The sequence below is a fragment of the Rhinoraja longicauda genome, chromosome 24 (assembly GCF_053455715.1).
Source record: "Rhinoraja longicauda isolate Sanriku21f chromosome 24, sRhiLon1.1, whole genome shotgun sequence".
Taxonomy (NCBI): Eukaryota; Metazoa; Chordata; class Chondrichthyes; order Rajiformes; family Arhynchobatidae; genus Rhinoraja; species Rhinoraja longicauda.
This window is the reverse complement of record NC_135976.1, coordinates 32,286,201-32,308,354: the sequence shown is the minus strand read 5'-3', so window position 1 is coordinate 32,308,354 and position 22,154 is coordinate 32,286,201. Positions and strand designations below refer to the sequence as shown.

Sequence of the window (22,154 nt, the reverse complement as noted above, 5' to 3'; positions counted from 1 at the left end):
CTTTATCTTCACTAAGTGTATCACTTCGCCCTTGTTTGAGTTACATTACACATGTCAGTGACATTCCACATCCCGCTTTCCCAGCTGATCTCCATCCTGTGGTAATTCCAGACAAACGTCTTCACAGTCCACTACCCCATTAATTGTCATTTTCAAAACATGAATATCACGACAATAGTGCTTCAAAGTTTGAATTAAAGACTTTACAGTGACAGAAGAGAGGAGTGGGTCGAACTCCAATCAACAGCTGATTTCAGGTGAAAAGGCCGTACTTCCTTTCGCCAGCTTCCTGTTTTGCCCCTTGTCAACAGCAATATGACAAAACAAAAGTTCCAATGATTATATGTCATTATGTCTATTTTCTCCAGAGTGGCCCGCAAAGTTGCTCCTGCATTATTTTGTCTACCATTATTCCCACCACTGTTCATTGTTAACAGACTCTGAGTACACCGTATACACTTGTATACACTGGAATTTAGAAGGATGAGGGGGGATCTTATTGAAACATATAAGATAATTAGGGGATTGGACACATTAGAGGCAGATAACATGTTCCCAATGTTGGGGGAGTCCAGAACAAGGGGCCACAGTTTGAGAATAAGGGGTAGGCCATTTAGAACGGAGATGAGGAAGAACTTTTTCAGTCAGAGGGTGGTGAAGGTGTGGAATTCTCTGCCTCAGAAGGCAGTGGAGGCCAGTTCGTTGGATGCTTTCAAGAGAGAGCTGGATAGAGCTCTTAAGGATAGCGGAGTGAGGGGGTATGGGGAGAAGGCAGGAACGGGGTACTGATTGAGAGTGATCAGCCATGATCGCATTGAATGGCGGTGCTGGCTCGAAGGGCTGAATGGCCTACTCCTGCACCTATTGTCTATTGTCTATTGTCTATTGTACAGAGATACCCGCCGCTCCATCCTTACGGATCCATCATACTTGACGATGTGGTCCAGGCAGCTGCAATACCAACATTTAGCGGGCACTTGGACAGGTCCATGGATAGGGAAGGTTTGGGGAGATATGGGTCGGTGGGCAAATTTGACTAACTTAGCTAAGCATATTGGTCCAACGCATTGGGGAGAAGGGCCTGTTTCCGTGCTGTATGACACTGTGATCATCTGACCCAACCATGTGTTAAATATAACCCAGAGCCTTTCACACTGTTACGTGTCGAGCTGCTACTGGCTCAATACGATTCACGATCTGAGTTCCTGTTCCCATCTTCCTCATTGCTATTTGTGCGATGCGTTTGTATCTGAGAGAGAGCTGAGCGACAGTCCAGTGCTGGCCTTGTTACTATGGATAAAACAATGTGGATTCCCATTCTCCTCATCACCTCGCTTCCCGGTGAGTGAAAGCCTGATCTAGATATTCCAATGATCAATGTTAGTTGGGGTCCCGTGCACCCTTTCCACAGCAGAGATGGTTAAGTATATGTAGACATGTAATGGGGGAAATTGAACGCAGTGCATTGTGGTGATGGATCTGAAATCACATTTGAATATCTAGACTTTTTTCGTAGTTTAACCACTGTTGACACATGGTCTGATTGCATCCTGATGATAGTTTATAGGCATAAAATAGCGAATGAATTTGGAGCAGATACTCCAAGACACCCGGACCGAAGGTCAGAGGTTCCAACCTCACCAGGAAGTTAATTCTACACTTTTAAAATGTGCTTACAACTGAGGTGGAAGTCAGGATTGTGGACTCATTTCGTCAGTTCAAATATTCCCTGCATTTGTCCAACTCAACTCTGTCGCAAATTCAACAGTTCCCCGGGGTCTGAGACTGAACCACTGTCCCTCGCTCTATCCACCCTCCCCCAACTCTCTCTCCATCCTCTCTCCAATCCGCGGCCTGGTCGTGCTGAAAGGTCCAGGGCGAGCCGGGGTCATTGGGAACAGAACCTGTCCCGGATGAGCAGCGGGACATTTGGCTCCCAATTCAGTTTAGTTTATTGTCACGTGTACCGAGCTATAGTGAAAAGCTTTTTTGTTGCGTGCTAACCAGCCAGCAGAAAGACAATACGTGATTACAATCGATCCTCTTACAGTGCATAGATACATGAAAAATCAAATGATGTTCGGTGTAAAGTAAAGCCAGCAAAGTCCGATCAAGTGTAGTCCGAGGGCCATCAAAGAGATAGATATGAGTTCAGCACCGCTCTCTGGTTATGTTAGGATGATTCAGATGCTTGATAACAGCTGGGAAAAACTGGCCCCCGAATCTGGCGGTGTGCGCTTCCATGCTAGTAACGCTCTCTTGTAAGGGACCCGCTTTATTATAACTCGTCCGTCTTCTGTCCTCAGTCAGGGCTATGTAAAGGCAGTGCCGGCGGTGAATGTCTGAACACGGGTCCGGCCTAGTGTCGTTTGAGAGATGAATGTTGGCAGCGCAGCGGGCGGCAAACGCCAATGAAATGGCACAGTGGGGTCTTTCTGTCGGGTGAGAGGCCGGGCACCGCCTGGGATTGTTGAAAGGCAGCTCCTGCAACACTGCCCGCGCTCCCTCAGTGCCGCACTCCGATGCCAGCACAGTTTCTGCTCAGGGATCTGGAGTGGGAAGTGAACCCAAATTGTACTGACACGGGGACAGAACACTGACACAACTGGTGCAATAACAGCACTGCTTGCACGTCAGACCGGAGAAATTGGCCGTGAAGCAATATGACACATCATGGAACGATTTAAGTTTTATTTCATGTAATCTTCAAAATGTATCTATTTCTATTAAACTGTTCATTTGCTCTCCATCTGAAAGTTTATCCCCTCCGTTTCAGGTGCGGTGTGGGCAGCGACGTATGTAACAGGATTTGTGGGAAGAGCGATCACAATCGATTGTCACTATGCAGCGGCGTACCGCTCATACACAAAATACTGGTGTCAATGGCGGACTGACAAGTGTGGAGTTTTAGTGGAAACAAATGGAACAACACGGACGGAGCGGAAGAGTGTCAATCACAGATCACCCGGCACTAGGAATGTTTACTGTGACTATGGAGGATCTTCACTCTGGAGATACAGGACGGTATTATTGTGGATTTAGATCGCATTCCCGACAATCGATTTCTTGACGTATATCTTCAAGTATCTGACGGTACGTTTCTCAGCGATTGACTTGATTTCTCCATTGAAATGCCTGATCCATGTTTTCTCCGGGTAGGTTCAGGGCAGCACCAATATCCCGAGGCTCCGCAGCGGTGCAGAGACCTGCGGGGAGCGGGCGGGGGTCGGGAAACCCCACCCATGTTGCTCTCATCAAGTGCGGGCTCTGTCCCACTGAGCGGCCACCCACTTCAAGTGGATGCTCACCACATTTCCCTGCCTCTGAACTGTAGGATATGTCACCCTGTCAGAGGTTTGCATTCCCACTCAATCCAATAATCCGTCAGGAACAGATCAGTGAGAAACAAGTGTTGCCCGCGGTCTGAATATCCGGAGAATCAGGAACAGGGAATCAGTCCCCAGAGCTCAACAGACTGCGTTCAGTCCTCCCGGAGCAGACCAGCCCGCCCCCCCGCCCCCACCTCAGGTCATGATCACGACAGGATTAAAAACGGTTAATTTGTGTGAATCTCTGGATCCAGTGATCTCACAAATTTAAAGTGAGTCTACTTGGCCGTTACTCCATAAAGTATTACCCTTACTTTTGTCAACGTGAATTGTGAAATGTAATTCCCGGTAGTTGTGCAGACGCTCAGAGGGGAAGTCCAGAAGAGAGTGTGAATGGTTTACATCAGCGAGCCCAAGCGTCGCCTCGGCCACAGTTTCGCTGAACACGTGCTTGGTCTGTCATGACCCAGAATCGTGCTTCATGGACACACCATCTTCAACCTCCCCCGCTGACGCAGAGCAGCAGCAGCAGTTTGCCCTGTCAGAGGTTTGCATTCAAACTAACAAACCGACAGATCAGTGCGCAACAAGTATTGCTCGCGGTCTGAATGCCCGGAGAATCATGAACAGGGAATCAGACCCCAGAGCTCAACAGACTGCGTTCAGTCCTCCCAGAGCAGACCAGCCCGCTCCCCGCCACCACCTCAGGGATCAGCCACTCCCTCCCCATCCCGCGGTCTCTCTCTCTCTCTCTCTCTCCCCCCGTCCCGTCAATGCGCCCCCACCCCCAGCAGCCACTGACCACCCACCGCCCGGCAGCCTCTCCACACGGACATTACCCGGGTGGGAAAACAAGTATTGGAATTCTATTGAGTAACAGGTATTAAATTCCATGGCGATGAAGAGCATTTTGGGGGCGCTGACCATCATCAGTAAGGGCATTCAGAATAGAACATGGAATGTTATGTTTCAGTTTTGCAGATGTGGAGTCCACTTTTGGAGTATTGTGTTCAGCTTTTGTCTCTTAGCTGTACAAGAAATACCTTAATGGTGGAAAGAGTACAGAAATGTTTTCCCACGATGTTGCAAGGACAGGGGGGATTGAGCTAGAGGGAGAGATTGAGTCCTTCAATGCGCCGCCATCCCCAGCATCCACTGACCACACCTCGCTAGCCAGCCTGCCGGCCTCTCCACCATGACATTACCCGGGTGGGACACGGAGTAAAGGAAAGCTAATGAGAACACACCATTATTTAACAGGGCACCCAGGAGAGTTTTTGGCGCGTTGACCTTCATCAGTAAGGGCATTCAGAACAGAACGGGATGTTATGTTTTAGTCGTACAGACGTTGACATGTCCGTACATGTGGTATTGTGTTCAGGTTTTGTCACTCAGATTTATGAAAAGAGCCCTTTGTGATGGAAAGAGTGCATAAACTATTTACCACAATGTTGTCGTGACACGAGGGATTGAGTTGGAGGACGAGATTGGGCAGACGAGGGCATCATTCTTTGGAGTCTACACTTTAAAAATGTATTTACAACTGAGGTGGGAGTCAGGATTGTGGACTCATTTGTCAGTTCAAATATTCCCTGCATTTGTCCAACTCAACTCTGTCGCAAATCCAACAGTTCCCCGGGGTCTGAGACTGAACCACTGTCCTCGCTCTATCCACCCTCCCCCAACTCTCTCTCCAACCTCTCCCCAATCCGCGGCCTGGTCGTTGTGAAAGGTTCAGGGCGAGCCGGGGTCATTTGGAACAGAACCTGTCCCCGATGCGCAGCGGGACATTTGGCTCCCAATTCAGTTTAGTTTGTTGTCACGTGTACCGAGCTAGAGTGAAAAGCATTTTTGTTGCGTGCTAACCAGCAGCAGAAAGACAATACGTGATTACAATCGATCCTCTTACAGTGCATAGATACATGAAAAGGAAATAAGGTTCAATGTAAGGTAAACCCAGCAATATCCGATCACGGGTAGTCCGAGGGTCATCAAAGAGATAGATAGGATTTCAGCACTGCTCTCTGGTTGTGGTAGGATGAATCAGATGTCTAATAACAGCTGGGAAGAAACTGTCCCCGATTCTGGCGGTGTGCCTTTTCACGCTAGTAATGCTCTCCTGTAAGGGACCCGCTTTATCCGAACTCGTCCGCCCTCTGTCCTCAGTCAGGGCTATGTAAAGGCAGTGCCGGCGGTGAATGTCTGAACACGGGTCCGGCATAGTGTCGTTTGAGAGATGAATGTTGGCAGAGCAGCGGGCGGCAAACGCCAATGAAACAGCAAAGTGGTGTCTTTCTGTCGGGTGAGAGGCCGGACACCGCCTGGGATTGTTGAAAAGGCAGCTCCTGCAACACTGCCGCGCTCCCTCAGTGCCGTATGAAATGTTACCCTGTCAGAGGTTTGCATTCACACTCAAACCAATAATCCTCTCTCTCTCTCTCTCTCTCTCTCTCTCTCTCTCTCTCTCTCTCTCTCTCTCTCTCTCTCTCTCTCTCTCTCTCTCTCTCTCTCTCTCTCTCCTCTCTCTCTCTCTCTCTCTCTCTCTCTCTCTCTCTCTCTCTCTCTCTCTCTCTCTCTCTCTCTCTCTCTCTCTCTCTCTCTCTCTCTCTCTCTCTCTCTCTCTCTCTCTCTCTCTCTCTCTCTCTCTCTCTCTCTCTCTCTCTCTCTCTCTCTCTCTCTCCCTGTCCGTCAATGCGCCCCCACCCCAGCAGCCACTGACAACCCCCCCCCCCCCCCGGCAGCCTCTCCACCGGCACATTACCGGGGGGCAAACTGAATATTGGAATGATATTGAGTAAACGGCATTAAATTCCGGTGGGATGAAGAACATTTTGGGGGCGCTGACCATCATCAGAAAGGGCATTCGGAATAGAACTTGGAATGTTATGGCTTCAGTTGTGCAGATGTGGAGTCCACCTTTGGAGCATTGTGTTCATTATTTGTCTCTCACCTGTACAAGGAATGTCTTTATAATGGAAAGAGTACAGAAATGATTTACCACGGCGTTGCCAGGACAGGAGGGATTGAGTTAGAGGGAGAGATTGGACACGACGTCCATGCAAGTGTTTGTTTTCTAGATATTTACACATAATCTGAATGTTTAAACCTTTCCCACAGAACCTGTATCTGTTCCTGTGCTCGGATATCTGTCACCAGCAAATGTCTCACGTCTCGGACGCTCAGTGTCAATGTTCTGTACGTCTGCCCGTGGATCATTTCCCATCCAGTACAAATGGTATGAAAAGAAGCAGTTTGCGGCTTCCGAGATCTCGAATAGCAATCAACTGGATGTGAGTTGTGAAATCCTCAGAAGTCAACACCATCGATATTACTGTACAGCCTCAAATAATCGTGGGACAGAATCCAGTGAAATACTCATCGTGAAAGTCTTCAACGGAGCAGGAACGTGCAGTTATGTGACAGAAATCAACAATACAGGTGAGTGTTATTTTCCCGTGGGAATACTGTTTTACAATTTCTCCCGTGTCGTTGTAGCTGCTGCTTTTCACCTTGTGGTGATGTTCGTGGGTTTCTTGGTATTTGCAGACGGCGTCATTGCAGCCACCGTGAGCTTAAGGTGTAAAATGCGAGAGTTTGTTTGGGGGACTAGCAAATAATTGCCTGTTGCTTTCACCTGGGGCGTGTTGAGCTTCGAAAGGAGAGAAAGACCTGCACTTATCACAACGGGTTGAGTACATTCCATCAAATTTCCGGCTTCTGCCTTAAAAAATGATTTTCTGGCTGCCGCTTAAGATCTCAGTCTCTTTGAGACAGAGAAAGCAACCAAATTCATTCTGCTTTGATCCATCAATTATAACCAAGTATGTACAATTTCATGATCACGGCAGGTTTAAAAACATGGAGGAACTCTCTGAAGGAACTCCAGTAATCTCACAAAATTAAAGTGAATCTACTTGGCCGTCACTCCATAAAGTATTACCCTTACTTTTGTCAAAGTGAATTTTGAAATGCAACACCCGGTAGTTGTGCAGAGGATCAGAGGGGAAGTCCAGAAGACAGTGGGGGAATGGTTTACATCGGCGAGGCCAAGCGTAGCCAAGGCCACAGTTTCGCTGAGAACTTGTGCTTGGTCTGTCATGACCCAACATCGCGCTTGATAGACACCCCATCTTCAACCTCCCCCACTGACGCAGAGCAGCAGCAGTTTGCACCATCTGCACGATGCACTGCAGCAACTCATCAAGACTCCCTAGACAGCACCTTCCAATGCAACAGGCTCCGTGTTCAATGCGTCATTCTTCACCATTCCCGCCGTTATTGGCTGGGAAGAGCTTTGGAACGACCTATGCAGATGGTGAGGGACGGTGTACAGTGTCTGTCTCTCATCGCAATCTGGGTGGAATTCAACAGAGTCAACAATATGATTGGGCGGACTCCCCTGTACACATTGATGTATACAATATCTATATGTTTGTGTAAGGCTAATTTTACTCTTCAATATATGAAAGATTTTTCCTTCAGTTTCAGGTGCACTGTGGGCAGAGAGCGAAGTAAGAGGGGTTGTGGGAAGAGCGATCACAATCGATTGTCACTATGCAGCAGTGTACCGCTCACACACAAAATACTGGTGCCTTGGGACAAATCGCCAATGTGCACATGTAGTGGAAACAAATGGGAAATATGGACAGGGCGGAAGAGTGTCAATCACAGATAACCCGGCACGAGGAATATTTACTGTGGCTGTGGAGGATCTTCACTCTGGAGATACAGGATGGTACAGCTGTGGAATTACTGCACCTGGCGAACCAACATTTAAAGTACATCTCCAAGTATCTGTAGGTATGTTTCTCAGTGAGTGACTTTGGCATCCGCACAAAACATTGTTGGTAATCTGGTGCAGAGCTCTTGACGCCGCTTTATAAAACAAAAGATGTGAAATGTTTGGAGAGGTTTGCAGAGAAAGTTCACCGGGATATTTAGTTGCAATTTACAAATGCAACATGGAAACGGATCCTTCGGGCTACCGAGTCCACACCGACCAACGGTCACCGGGCACACTAGTTCAATGTTGTTCCACTTTTTCTTTCGCTCCCGACACACAATTCCACAATACCGCCATTAACACACTTAGTGTGCATACTAGTGCAACAGTATCGCTATCAACAATTTTATACAAGGAAAATTAAAAAGTTGTTGATAATGATGCCGTTGCACTAATGAGGTGTTTGAATGTCGGTATTGTAGAATTGTGGCAGAGTTTCAGATTAAAAGAGGATTTTAAAAACTGCAGATGCCGGAAATGTAAAACACAGAGTGATGGTGCTGCTGTGTACCGGCACAGTGGCAGACATGGTAGTTCTGGCTGCTGGGAGGATGGAGAGACACGGAGATGTATAAATCTAGATCGTGGATTGTGAGAAGAAGGTGGTTTTTGACGGGCATCTGAGTGGGTGAACACAAAATGCTAGAATAACTCAGCGGGTCAGGCAGCATCTCGGGAGAGTAGGCATGGGTGTCTTTTCGTGTCGAGACCCTTCAGACCTATCTCTGCGGGTGACATTGTTGTCATCTGTACTGGATTGTGTCCCTGTCGATTTCCTTCGAAATTGCACTCCTGCATACACAGTTTGATTTTGATTAGACAAATGGGCAGCTTCCTTGTTGCTTTGAATGTCCGACAGTGTTGCATAAACGATGCTCACTTTTTCTGCTGACAATTCCTGAAATATAAAAGAGAATCCAAGATTTGTGTGATGATTTGTCTGATTTGTGGTCAGTTATAATCACCATGTTTTCGGAAAGATGCTGTGAAGTTGGATAGGTTGCAAAGACTTACAAGCATTTTGCCAGGACTCGAGTGCTTGAGCTATCGGGAGACGTTGAGTAGATTAGGACTTTATTTCTTGGAGCGCAGGAGGAAGAGGGATGATCTTACGGAGGGGCACAAAATTATGCGAGGATTAGATCGAGTAAATGTACAGAGTCTTTTGCCCAGAGTACTATCGCAACATTTAAGAAAAAAATGGACAGGAACATGAATAGGATAGGTTTACAGGGTTAATAGCCAAGCAAGGGCAGGTGGAACTAGTGTAGATTGGGCGTGTTGGTCAGCACGGGCAAGTTAGACCGTTCTATGACCCGATGACTCTATGTAGATGGATGTGTCACATTCTAACCAGGCGGCTCTGGCTGAGGTACAGAAATGGTGGATATTGGCGAGTGTTTGATTTTTAGATGTTCACCCAGTGTGTGACTGTTTGCTCCTTTCCAACAGAACCCGTGTCTGTTCCTGTGCTTGGATTTCTGTCACCAGCCAATGTCTCCTGTCTCGGGGGCTCAGTGTCAGTGTCCTGTGAGTCGGGCCGGGGATCCCTTCCCATTAGCTACAGTTGGTATGAAAACATCCCAGCTGTGGATTCAAAGATCTCAGAAAACAATACCCTGGATCTACATTGTCAATCCTTCAAACACCAGCACCATCAATATTATTGCAAAAGCTCAAATCAATCTGGATCAATATCCAGTGAAATGGTCAACGTGTCCATCTCCAGCAGTGGCGTGTCCTGCAGTTTTCTCGTGAAAATCAACGGCCCAGGTAAGTAGTGGAGGGGACGAGGAGAAGAAATGGAAGTGGGGTTAGGGTGGTTCATAAGATCATCAGTGATAGAAGCAGAAATAGACCATTGAATCATGACTGATCTATTTCCCCCTCTTCCCCCATTCTCCAGCCTTCTCCCCATAAACCCCGACACCCTGAAATCCATGCACGTTAATTAATTATCCTATTAAGATTAAAGCGATGGAATTATGACCCATTCGTCAATACCTGGATGCTGGGTTCCAGAAATAGATTTCGCAGTGCTGGTGTAGGCCAGCTTCCTGGCTAGAACTTCATCTTATGTTTACACAGCTTTAAACTAGGTTTGCAGTAATATCTGTCCAAGCACTTTCACATTCCCGCCATCATCTCCAAATGGCCGACACCTAAATATGGGAAGGGAACAGAAATTTTCAGTAAATGTGGCCACAGTTAACTCCTAGAGGACAGTATCAGCTTTGGTCCACTCTGTTAATTTTGACCTTTAAGTGCGATCGATACTAATCCCATTTACCAGCCCCTCATCCACAGTCTTCTCAGACTTCACAATTCAAGTGCCTCCACCATCTAGGTATTAAAATATTCCTTGCTCAGATACACTCCAAATATTCTAGTCCTTAACCCAAACCTATGTTCTCCACTTTTACGCACATCTGCTGTACTGATTTCCCACGAAGTACACTATCTATGTTGCTCATAGCTTTGCGCACCTATAATAGGTTCATCCTTCCTCTCCTATGGTGGAATAAATACCCCATCAATCCATCTTCTGCTCCGGACTGTAATGTTTCATCGCAGGCACTATCCCTCCTTTAGTTTAGTTTAGAGATCCAGCGTGGACGCTGCAGCCTTTCACCGGTGCACTCGTTCTATCCTACTCACAAGGGACAATTTACAGAAGCCAATTAACCAACAAACCTGCAAATCTTTAGAGTGTGGGAGAAAAACGGAGCACTTGGGAAAAACCCACTCGGTCACAGGGAAAACATACAAACTCCGTGCAGATAGTACCCGTAGACAGGATTGATTACCCGGGTCTCTGACGTTGTAAGGCAACAACTCTTCCGCTGCGCCTTTCAGCCGCCCTACTGTTGGCGACCTGAGTTGTAACCAGCACTCCTGCTGGTCATGACGTCTCCCACTTGCTGCCAATTACACTGAAGGAATATTGCCCTGTCTATTAAGCCTATAAACTCCTTATATCGGAGAAGCATGCTCTCTTGGTCAACCGCAAGTGAAAAGCAATGACACTGATTTTTAATTCCATGTTCCAACAGGACTTGAATATTCTTGTGAAACTTTGAAAAGATCCAATTATTCTTCAAGGTAAACTACTCTGCTTCCAATGAAATGTACCATGTGCTAATTGCTGGTGTTTTGATTGGGATTGCTTCAATTGAGAGAAAGTTGTGTCTTCCGTTCACTTGCATTAAAAGCCCGTGAGAGTATTGATCTAAATGCACAGTGACACAGCCAGTAGAACCACAGCCTCACTAGGACAAGACATTGGACGTCTATGTGTGTTCTGCATATTTTGCCTTTCAGTGTGTAGGAAGCATTTGTAAATGCTGGTTTAAACTCAATATAGGCACAAAAAACTGGAGTAACTCGGCGGGTCAGACAACATTTCTGGAAAAAAGGAATAGGTGACGTTCCGTGTCGAGACCCTTCTTCAGAGTGAGATTCAGGGGAAAGGGAAACGAGAGCGATATCGACGGTCATATAGAAAAATATAAAACAATGAATGAAAAATATGCAAAAAAGTTACGATGATCAAGGAAACGATCCATTAGTAGCTGTGGGCTAGGTGAAAACGAGTTGTACAGACAATGAGACACTACAAGGCAACAGTGAAATACGTAAAATGACCAGGGTGGGGGTGGGGCGGAGAGAGAGGGGATGCAAAGATTATTTAAAGTTAGAGAAATCCATTTTTATATCGCTTGGCTGTTAGCTGCCAATGCGAAATACCTGGTGTTGTTAACTTCCTCCAATTTGTATTTGGCCTCGCTCTGAGAATGGAGGAAGCCCAGGACAGAACGGTCAGTGTGGGAATGGGAGGGGGTTAAAGTGTTTAGCAACTGGGAGATCATATATTTCCAGGTGGACTGAGCATAAATGTTCAGTGAAATGATCGCCCAGTCAACGTTTGGTTCTGCTGATGTATAAGAGTCCACACCTGATACAGCAGATGAGGTTGGAGGAGGTTCAAATGAACTCTGCCTAAACTGAAAGGACAGTTGAGGTCCTTGGATAGAGTTGAGGGAGGAGGTATAGTCACAGATGGTGCATTTCCTGCATTTGAAGTGGAAGGTACCTGGGGAGGGGGTGGTTTGAATGAGAAAGGATGAGATAACCAGGGAGGTGTAGGTCATAAAGTCATAAGGAATAGGAGTAGATTTGGGCCATTGACCAGGGTTGCAGAGGGAACGGTCTCCTGCACTCCATCCGGCACTCAAATGCACGGACCATCTCCAACACCACCCTCTCCTTTCTCGATCTCACCATCACAGGAGATTGACTATCGACTGATGTCTATTCTAAACCTAGAGAGTCCCACAACTATGTAGGCCACACTTCTTCCCACAGAGTTTGTGTGAATGTGGTTGATGGACAGCGCAGACCTGACGGGCCAAATGGCCTGCTTCCATAAGGTGTCTCTCTATGGATCCTATGAACCCTAATATCAGGAAACATAACCAATGCCTTTTTACATGTTTCAAGCCTGTAACCAAAAGATAAATTTCTCTTTGAAACATTCTTCGAAACAACAGTTTAGAAGAATGAGGGGGGAACCTCATTGAAACATATAGAATAGTGAAAGTCTTTGATAGACTGGATGAGGAGAGGATGTTTACTCCAGTGGGAGAGTCTAGGACTAGAGGCCATAGCCTCAGAATTATATGTTATTTTGGGAAGGAGATGAGGAAAATGTTCTTTAGTCTGTGGAATTCTTTGCAATAGAATGCTGTGGAGGCAAAGTAAGTTGATATTGTTAAGGCAGACACAGATAGATTGTTCATTGGTACGGGTATTAGAGGTTTGGGGGAGAATGCACGCGAATGGGGCTAGGTGGGATAGATAGACCAGTCATCATATATCCGGAAGTGACGTGTGAGGACGCTGGCGTTGTTTGTTCGCCGCTTCTCACCACTTCTATTTTTGGATTAATTTTGCCGTTTAAAAAAAAAAAAAATCTCAGATTAAAAAAAAATCTGTCTGCTTCAACAAATCCTTCTGCTTGACCTGGTATCATCTGCCCAGCTCTTCCACCGCTGCCTCCGCACCCTTGGACTCCGCACCTTTGGACCTCTCACTCCTGTCTGTGCTCCTGTCTCTGCTGGCTTGGACTGTTCCCCTATGGGTTACCTGACAGCTAGCGCTGACGTCATCAAATTGCTAACGCTACCGCTACCGCTAACGCTAACAGCTGCCTGGCTGCCTGGCTGCCTGCTTGCCTGGCTACCTCCTCTGCCTGCACGTCCTCAGCTCCCTATTAACCCTATTAACCCTCAGGCTGCTCAGCTTCCTCGGTCCTCCTCATAGCCCTTGCTCTGGATCAGCCTGTTGTGCCTGTTGTGACGTTTTGATCTGCTAGCCCGCGGTAGCCGGCTAACTTCTCCGGGCTCTATGCTCCTTCGCTCCTGCCTGGCATGGCACTGCCTGGCATGGCACTGCCTGGCATGGCACTGCCTGGCATGGCACTGCCTGGCATGGCACTGCGTGGCATGGCACTGAAGTACTTGGCTGCCAGGCTGCTCCAGCTCAACAACCACTCCACTCCACAATGCATCTCTGCCATCATCAACCACGGACTTCTACGACGACCCAGATACATCCACAGAGGCTCCGGTCACAAGTTTGTTTACTCCCAGACCGGTCACTCCATCCCTGCACTCTGGTCAGCTGATCGGACTTCCACTCGTCCATTACGTCATCGCAACAACGCACACGAGCGTGCCCCCTGTCTACAAGCCCTGGCTAAATCACCCGTGTCCATCCACACCACACAAAGCAACATGAAGCTCACTCTGCTCAACATCCGGTCCCTCAACAATAAAAGCCTCATTCTGAATGACTTCATCCTGGAAAATAAACTGGACTTCCTCTGTCTGACAGAAACCTGGCAACAAACTCTGGATTACCTCCCACTCAACCTCACAACACCCAACGGATACTCCTACATCAATAAACCACGCTCGGAAGGCCGAGGTGGTGGGATTGCCGTAATTCACCGACAGGACTTCAAGATCAACCTCATCTCCATCTCATCTGCTCCTTCATTTGAACACCTGGCTTTCAAACTCTCTGGCCACACACAATTAGTCATGGCAGTTGTCTACCGCCCTCCCAAACCACACCCATCATTCCTTTCTGACTTCTCTGACTTACTGACCCAGTTCTGTTCTCTCTCCCCCTCAATCCTCCTCCTCGGTGATTTCAACATCCATATGGACTCCACTGACTCCACAATAACCGCTGACTTCACTGAAATACTCAACTGCTTTAACCTCACTCAACACGTCAATTTTCCCACCCATAACCGTGGACACATTCTGGAACTTGTCTGCTCCACTGGACTAAATCTACATCACCTCTCTGGCTCCGACCCCACCCTCTCTGATCACTTAGCAATCACCATGTCTGTCAACATTCCCACCCCAGCTCCAAAGCAAAAACGCAAAATCAACTTCCGCAAGCTGAACTCTGTTTCACCTACCTCGCTCTCATCCTCCCTCTCTGAAATAATGTCCACCTCTCCCTTCGTTGACCTCCACAACCCCTCTGACCTCACTGACTACTACAACCGCACTCTCTCCTCCTGCCTCGACCAGCTTGCACCTATAAAAACCAAAACAGTTTCCTTCACCCACTCTGCTCCCTGGTTTACCCCTGAACTCCGCGTGCTGAAAACTCATGCCAGCCAACTTGAAAGACTCCGCAACAAAACAGGTCTCACAATTCACTCCCAAGCCTACAAAGACCACCTGCAGCACTATAAAGATGCCCTCTCCCGTGCCCACTCCACCTACTACTCTCAAATAATTCACTCTGGCTCCGGAAACCCAAAAACACTCTTCTCTACAATAAACAAACTCCTCAGCCCCCTGGACACCATCTCCCAATCATTCACAGTTGAAAAATGCACCACTTTCCTTTCATTCTTCCAAAGCAAAATAGACAACATCTACAGCACCTTAACCACCAACGCACCTGCTCCCCCTCAAACCACCTGCCCCCCCCCCTTATCCTGTCAGCCCCTGCCTCAGTTCTCCCCAATCTCCACCACCGACCTCTCTGACCTCTTCACAGGAATAAAAACTGCCACCTGCTCTCTGGACCCCATCCCCTCCAGCTTTGTCAAGGCCTGCCTTCCTGCTCTCTCTCCACTTATCACTGCAACAATAAACTCCTCCCTGTCCACTGGCATCGTCCCGCCATCCCTCAAAATCGCTGCTGTCACCCCATTCTGAAAAAACCTGGTCTAAACCCTGACACCCCAAACAACTTCAGACCAATCTCCAACCTACCCTTTCTGTCCAAAGTTTTGGAACGTGCTGTAGCTTCCCAACTCAAATACCACCTCTCTACCAATAAACTGTATGAAACTTTCCAATCCGGATTCCGCTCAAACCACTGTACTGAAACTGCGCTCCTCAAAATCACAAACGACATTCTCCTCTCCTCCGACGCTGGCAACCTCAACATCCTCATCCAACTTGACCTCAGCGCCGCCTTTGACACCATAAATCACTCCATTCTCCTCACCCGACTTGAAACCTCCCTTAACATCACCGGCACAGCCCTATCCTGGTTCAAATCTTACCTCTCTGACAGACATCAGTTCATCTCCATTAACAACTCTAAATCCCCCACCGCTCCTCTCCCCCAAGGTGTCCCCCAAGGCTCAGTCCTTGGCCCCCTCCTCTTCATCCTCTACCTGTTCCCCCTTGGTCAATTAATCCGCCGTCATGGTCTCAACTTCCACTGCTTCGCCGATGATATCCAGCTCCTCATCTCCACCAAGTCAATTTCCCCCACCACACACTCTACACTGACAAACTGCATCACTGAAATAAAATCTTGGCTTCAATCAAACTTCCTCAAACTCAATTGCAACAAATCTGAAATCATCATCATTGGTCCAAAAACGCTCACCAAATCCACCCAAAACTTCATCCTCAACATTGATGGTCTCCCAGTATCCACCTCACCTCACATCCGGAATCTTGGAATCATCCTTGATCAAACCCTCTCCTTCGACAAACACATCAAACACATCACAAAGACAGCCTTCTTTCACCTCAAAAACATTGCCCGTCTCCGTCCATCCCTCTCCTCCACAGCTGCAGAAACCCTCATCCACGCCTTCATCACCTCCCGTCTGGACTACTGCAACAGACTCCTCTATGGCGCACCCTCAAAAATCATCAATAAACTTCAATACATTCAAAACTCCGCTGCCCGTCTACTCACACACACCTCGTGACCATATCACCCCCGTCCTTTATAAACTCCACTGGCTCCCCATCCCCCAGAGAATCCAGTACAAAATCCTCCTCATAACATACAAAGCCCTCCATAACCTGGCCCCATCCTACCTGACCGACCTCCTCCACAGGCACATTCCCACCTGCACCCTCCGCTCTGCCGCTGCCAATCTCCTATCCCCCCCCATCCGGACCAAACTCAGATCCTGGGGGGACAGGGCTTTCTCCATCGCTGCTCCCACCCGATGGAACTCACTACCCCAAACCGTTAGAGACTCCTCCACACTCACCACATTCAAAACATCACTGAAGTCTCACCTGTTCAGTACTGCCTTCAACCACTGAAGGTCACCTCACCTTCTGTCTCCTTTCTCTGTTCATTTATTTATATACTTATTTATCTATTTATTAATTTCCCTATGTTCTCAAAATCTCTGTAAAGCGTCTTTGAGTATATGAAAAGCGCTATATAAATAAAATGCATTATTATTATTATTATTATTATCATTGAATGGCGGAGTAGACTTGATGGACCGAATGGCCTAATTCTACTCCTATTCCTTATGGCTTTGTGACCTTATGACCTTATTCTATAATAATATAAGTATATAATGTGCAAACCAGATATGTTACCTCATCAGAATGGGAATTGCACTGGTTTACGTCTCATTGTGTGGTGTACATACTTGGATGAAAGGAACAAGTTCCTCCATTTGCTGCTTTTCAGAGGGCGTTCCCTACAGTATTCACAATGACCGCTCCATCACGAACCTCATCCCATGCTGTGAGATGAGTACAGTTGCCAAACTCAAGTATTGCAGTTTATCTTTTCTGTGACTTGCTCTGGCGTGGTGCTGACAGGAAAATGTATTGTGAATTATGGGCTAAGACATCCCTCCTTGATATCACGTGGCATCACCATGCAATTGATCGGGTCATGCAGAAAAACGTCGCTGTCGCAGAATGTGAGAAAACAGTCTTGAATCAGACCGAATACAGCGATATTCCATCATAATATAGTCTTTCAAGTAGGAAGACATTGTTATTGATCTGATTACAATTGAAATAGATCTGACTTTCTATCACACTTATATGTTATGCTTGCGTTAGGAAATTAAAACGTTAATAAAAGCCACGCCTTTATGAGCGAACCTTTAACCGATTTTTCGAACACGATTCCTCCATCCACCCACCTACCGCGTTAATCCTAGTAATATCGAGGGTGTGAGATTAAGCATTATCATTTATAATTTAATTAATTAATTGGCCTCATCTGTTTCCATATTTATTGCCCCGCCTCCCTTCCACCATCAGAACTAATCTTTTAAAAATTATTCCTGTCTATCCATGTGAATTTTAACATAATCTTCGTATCAGCTGCATTTTTCTTTCTTCCAGGGTATTACGCTGTACTTTGTATCCTTCCACATCCCCAATTTCCCTCTCCCCTGACTCCCAGTCTGAAAAAGGTTCTCGACACGAAACCTCGCGCATTCCTTCTCTCCAGAGATGCTGCCTCTCCCACTGTGTTTGTTTCTCCAGCATTTTCTGTCTATCTGCTCTGCATTCACTGGTTTCACTGCTCCATCTCAAAACAGAGTCTTCTCCGAAGCCATGTAACCGTGTAATGTCTCATTCCCAGTATTGTAGCCATGCCTCACAATGAGGACTGTTATTGGTGATCATAATTGTTCTCACCGCACTCCCCCACCCTCCCCCCCCCCCACACCCCCTCCCCCCACCCCACCGTCTAACACCCGTTCATTCTCCCAGATCTCAATTGGCTCTCCTGCTTTGCCCCGCTCCACTCCACCAAGCTTAGGAAGTAAATAACAGGTAAATGCTTGAAAGATAAACCGTCTCGTTTCCTCCCATTTATACTGTATCTCTTGCCCTTTGTTCAGTTACATCGCATGGACTGTGGGGCGCTGGCTGCTCTTTCTCCTGCTTCTGATCTGGAGTATCTCAATCGCGTTCTTCACAAGAGCCTCCAAGGTAAGTTTTATTGTCATCATGTTCATAAATTATATCAGCAGAATTAGGCCATTCAGCCGATCATGTCTAATCCGGTCTCAATCACAGCTGATCTACCCTTCCCTCTCGATCCCATTCTTCTGCCATCTTCCCATAACATAGAAACATAGAAATATAGAAACATAGAAAATAGGTGCAGGAGTAGGCCATTCGGCCCTTCGATCCTGCACCGCCATTCAATATGATCATGGCTGATCATCCAGCTCAGTAGCCTGTACCTGCCTTCTCTCCATACCCCCTGATCCCTTTAGCAAAAAGGGCCACATCTAACTCCCTCTTAAATATAGCCAATGAACTGGCCTCAACTACCTTCTGTGGCAGTGAACTACACAGACTCACCACTCTCTGTGTGAAGAAATGTTTACTCATCTCGGTCCTAAAAGACTTCCCCCTTATCCTTAAGCTGTGACCCCTGGTTCTGGACTCCCCCAACATCGGGAACAATCTTCCCGCATCTAGCCTCTCCAATCCCTTAAGAATTTTATATGTTTCTATAAGATCCCCCCTCAGTCTTCTAAATTCCAGCGAGTACAAGCCCAGTCTATCCAGTCTTTCCTCATATGAAAGTCCCGCCATCCCAGGGATCAATCTGGTGAACCTTCTCTGTACTCCCTCGAAGGCAATAACGTATTTCCTCAGGTTAGGAGACCAAAACTGCACACAATACTCCAGGTGCGGTCTCACCAATGCCCTGTACAACTGCAGCAGAACCTCCCTGCTCCTAAACTCAAATCCTCTTGCTATGAATGCCTACATACCATTCGCTTTCTTCACTGCCTGCTGCACCTGCATGCTTGCTTTCAATGACTGGTGCACCATGACACACAAGTCACGTTGCATCTCCCCTTCTCCCAATCGGTCACCATTCAGGTAATACTCTGCTTTCCTGTTCTTGCAGCCAAAGTGGATAACCTCACATTTATCCACATTATATTGCATCTCCCATGCATTTGCCCACTCGCCTAATCTATCCAAGTCACTCTGTAGCCTCCTAGCATCCTCCTCGCAGCTAACACTGCCACCCAGCTTCGTGTCATCCGCAAACTTAGAGATGTTGCATTCAATTCCCTCGTCCAAATCATTAATATACACTGTAAATAACTGGGGTCCCAGCACTGAGCCTTGCGGTACCCCACTAGTCACTGCCTGCCATTCCGAAAAGGACCAGTTTATTCCTACTCTTTGCTTCCTGTCCGCCAACCAATTTTCTATCCACCTCAACACTGAACCCTCAATACCGTGTACACCAATCTCCTATGTGGGACCTTGTCGAAGGCCTTCTGAAAGTCCAGATATAACACATCGACTGGTTCTCCCTTATCCACTCTACTAGTTACATCCTCGAAAAATTCTATAAGATTCGTCAGACATGATTTGCCTTTGGTAAACCCATGCTGACTTTGTCCGATGATTTCACCACTTTCCAAATGTGATGCTATCACATCTTTAATAACTGACTCTAGCATTTTCCCCACTACCGATGTTAGACTAACTGGTCTATAATTCCCCGTTTTCTCTCTCCCTCCCTTTTTAAAAAGTGGGGTTACATTAGCTACCCTCCAGTCCTCAGGAACTACTTCAGAATCTAAAGAGTTTTGAAAAATTATCACTAATGCATCCACTATTTCTGAGGCTACTTCCTTAAGCACTCTGGGATGCAGCCTATCTGGCCCTGGGGATTTATCTGCCTTTAATCCATTTAATTTACCTAACACCACTTCCCGACTAACCTGGATTTTCCTCAGTTCCTCCATCTCATTAGACCCCCGGTCCCCCGCTATTTCCGGCAGACGGTTTATGTCTTCCTTAATGAAGACAGAACCAAAGTAGTTATTCAGTTGGTCTGCCATCTCCTTGTTCCCCATGATCAATTCACCTGTTTCCGACTGCAAGGGACCTACATTTGTCTTAACTAATCTTTTTCTCTTGACATATCTATAAAAGCTTTTGCAGTCAATTTTTATGTTCCTTGCCAGTTTTCCCTCATAATCTATTTTCCCTTTCCTAATTAAGCCATTTGTCCTCCTCTGCTGGACTCTGAATTTCTCCCAGTCCTCTGTTATGCTACTTTTTCTGGCTAATCTGTATGCTTCATCTTTTGTTTTAATACTATCCTTGATTTCCCTTGTTAGCCACGGATGCACTACCTTTCCTGGTTTGTTCTTTTGCCAAACTGGGATGAACACTTGTTGTAGTTCATCCATGCGACCTTTAAATGCCTTCCATTGCATGTCCACCGTCAACCCTTTCAGCATCAATCGCCAGTCTATCTTGGACAATTCACGCCTCATACCCTCAAAGTTACCTTTCTTTAAGTTCAGAACACTTAAGATAACCCTTGACATCTTTATTTATTAAGAATATGAAAATCTCCGCCTAATAAATATCAATTGGCTTAGATAGATATAAAAATCCTCGGCTAACTCAGCGGGACGGGCAGCATCTCCGGTAAGAATTGACCTGGCCTTCATAGCCTCCTGTGGCAATGAAATCCATAGATTCACCACTCTCTGGCCAAAGCAATCCCTTCTCGTCGCCGAAAGTATCCAAGCGGTTTCCATTAATGCATTCAAATATCCTGTCCATTGATGGACACAGAAACCGTGCACGTTTTCATATCCTGAAGTCAAACCAAATTTCGATATGGATGATATCGCGAGGTTTTGTCAGGTTGTGCGTGTGCAGGGTGGATTTCTGTGCCTGGTGTGGATTCGTTGGGGTCCACCTTGCAGACAGCATTGTGTTGGGAGTGGTCGGGTCAAATAAAGCGTGGTTCCCACTGTCAATGAGTCTGATAACCTCACATTGTCTTTTGCAGAGACGCGATAAATCAGAACCTGGCCACTCGGCCCACGAATTACAGTGAAGACTCCTAGCTTACACCAACAGTGAGGGAATTCAGCACCGCGATGAAATATTTAGGCATCATCCTGCTTTGTCAACTCATATCAATTGGACAGAATATATGTCTCTTGCAATTCAATTAACGATTCCATGAAAGTGTGTTCAAAGCAATGTTTCAAACTTTCCAAACCATGTCTGTTTCCAAACCCCATTTCCCGCACTGAACTTAATTTTTGTCACCTCTTCCAAGGTTTCTTTCGTAACATTCGAACCATTGTTTTAACCTTTGCATGTTTTCTGCTGCTCCAGAGCCTGACACTCTGTTAAACTATATTCTATACATTTAACTTCCTGGAAAAAAATGTTTTTTTACGGATTAATGAACACCACTGCATCAGAACGTTTCTTAATAAATTGTTGTGGTCAACGAATTGCTTGTCTAATTTGTTTTGTTTATACTGCAACTTTAGTGAAGAAGAACAGACTGCAATCAGACTGCTGGATATTCCTCCTGTTAATCAATCAATTAATCTTTCAGACCATGCGGTCCCATCAGAAGAAAATTATGCAACGACATTGTTCTGACTATTAGCCTTATTTGTCTCTCCACCGATGCTGGCTGGCGCGCTAAACACAATCAACATCTGCAGATTTCATTTCCCACATGCAACTAATTTTTATGTAGGAAGGAACTGCAGATGCTGGTTTAACCTGAAGGTAGACATAAATTGCTGGGGTAACTCAGCGTGACAGGCGGCATCTGTGGATCGATCAGATAGGTTTAGGTGAACTGAGCGGCGGTGTGCAGCGAAACGATCGCTGAGCCTGCGCTTGGTTTCTCTTCTCGGCGATCGTTTCGCTGAACACCTCCGCGCAGTCCTCATAAACCTACCTGAT

General features: G+C 46.6%; 1 protein-coding gene and 1 pseudogene across 3 annotated transcripts in view; one reads left to right on the top strand and one right to left on the bottom strand.

The window, feature by feature from the left end:
* LOC144605580 (polymeric immunoglobulin receptor-like) overlaps positions 1-22,154 on the bottom strand; it is a 161,049-nt gene that overhangs the window by 102,170 nt on the left and 36,725 nt on the right. The window lies entirely within an intron of this gene.
* Positions 1,255-21,671, top strand: LOC144605583 (polymeric immunoglobulin receptor-like; annotated as a pseudogene). The gene is made up of 8 exons (XR_013548866.1): positions 1,255-1,341; positions 2,777-3,093; positions 6,447-6,767; positions 7,812-8,129; positions 9,565-9,885; positions 11,166-11,214; positions 18,284-18,374; positions 21,232-21,671. The product of XR_013548866.1 is annotated as a polymeric immunoglobulin receptor-like (transcript).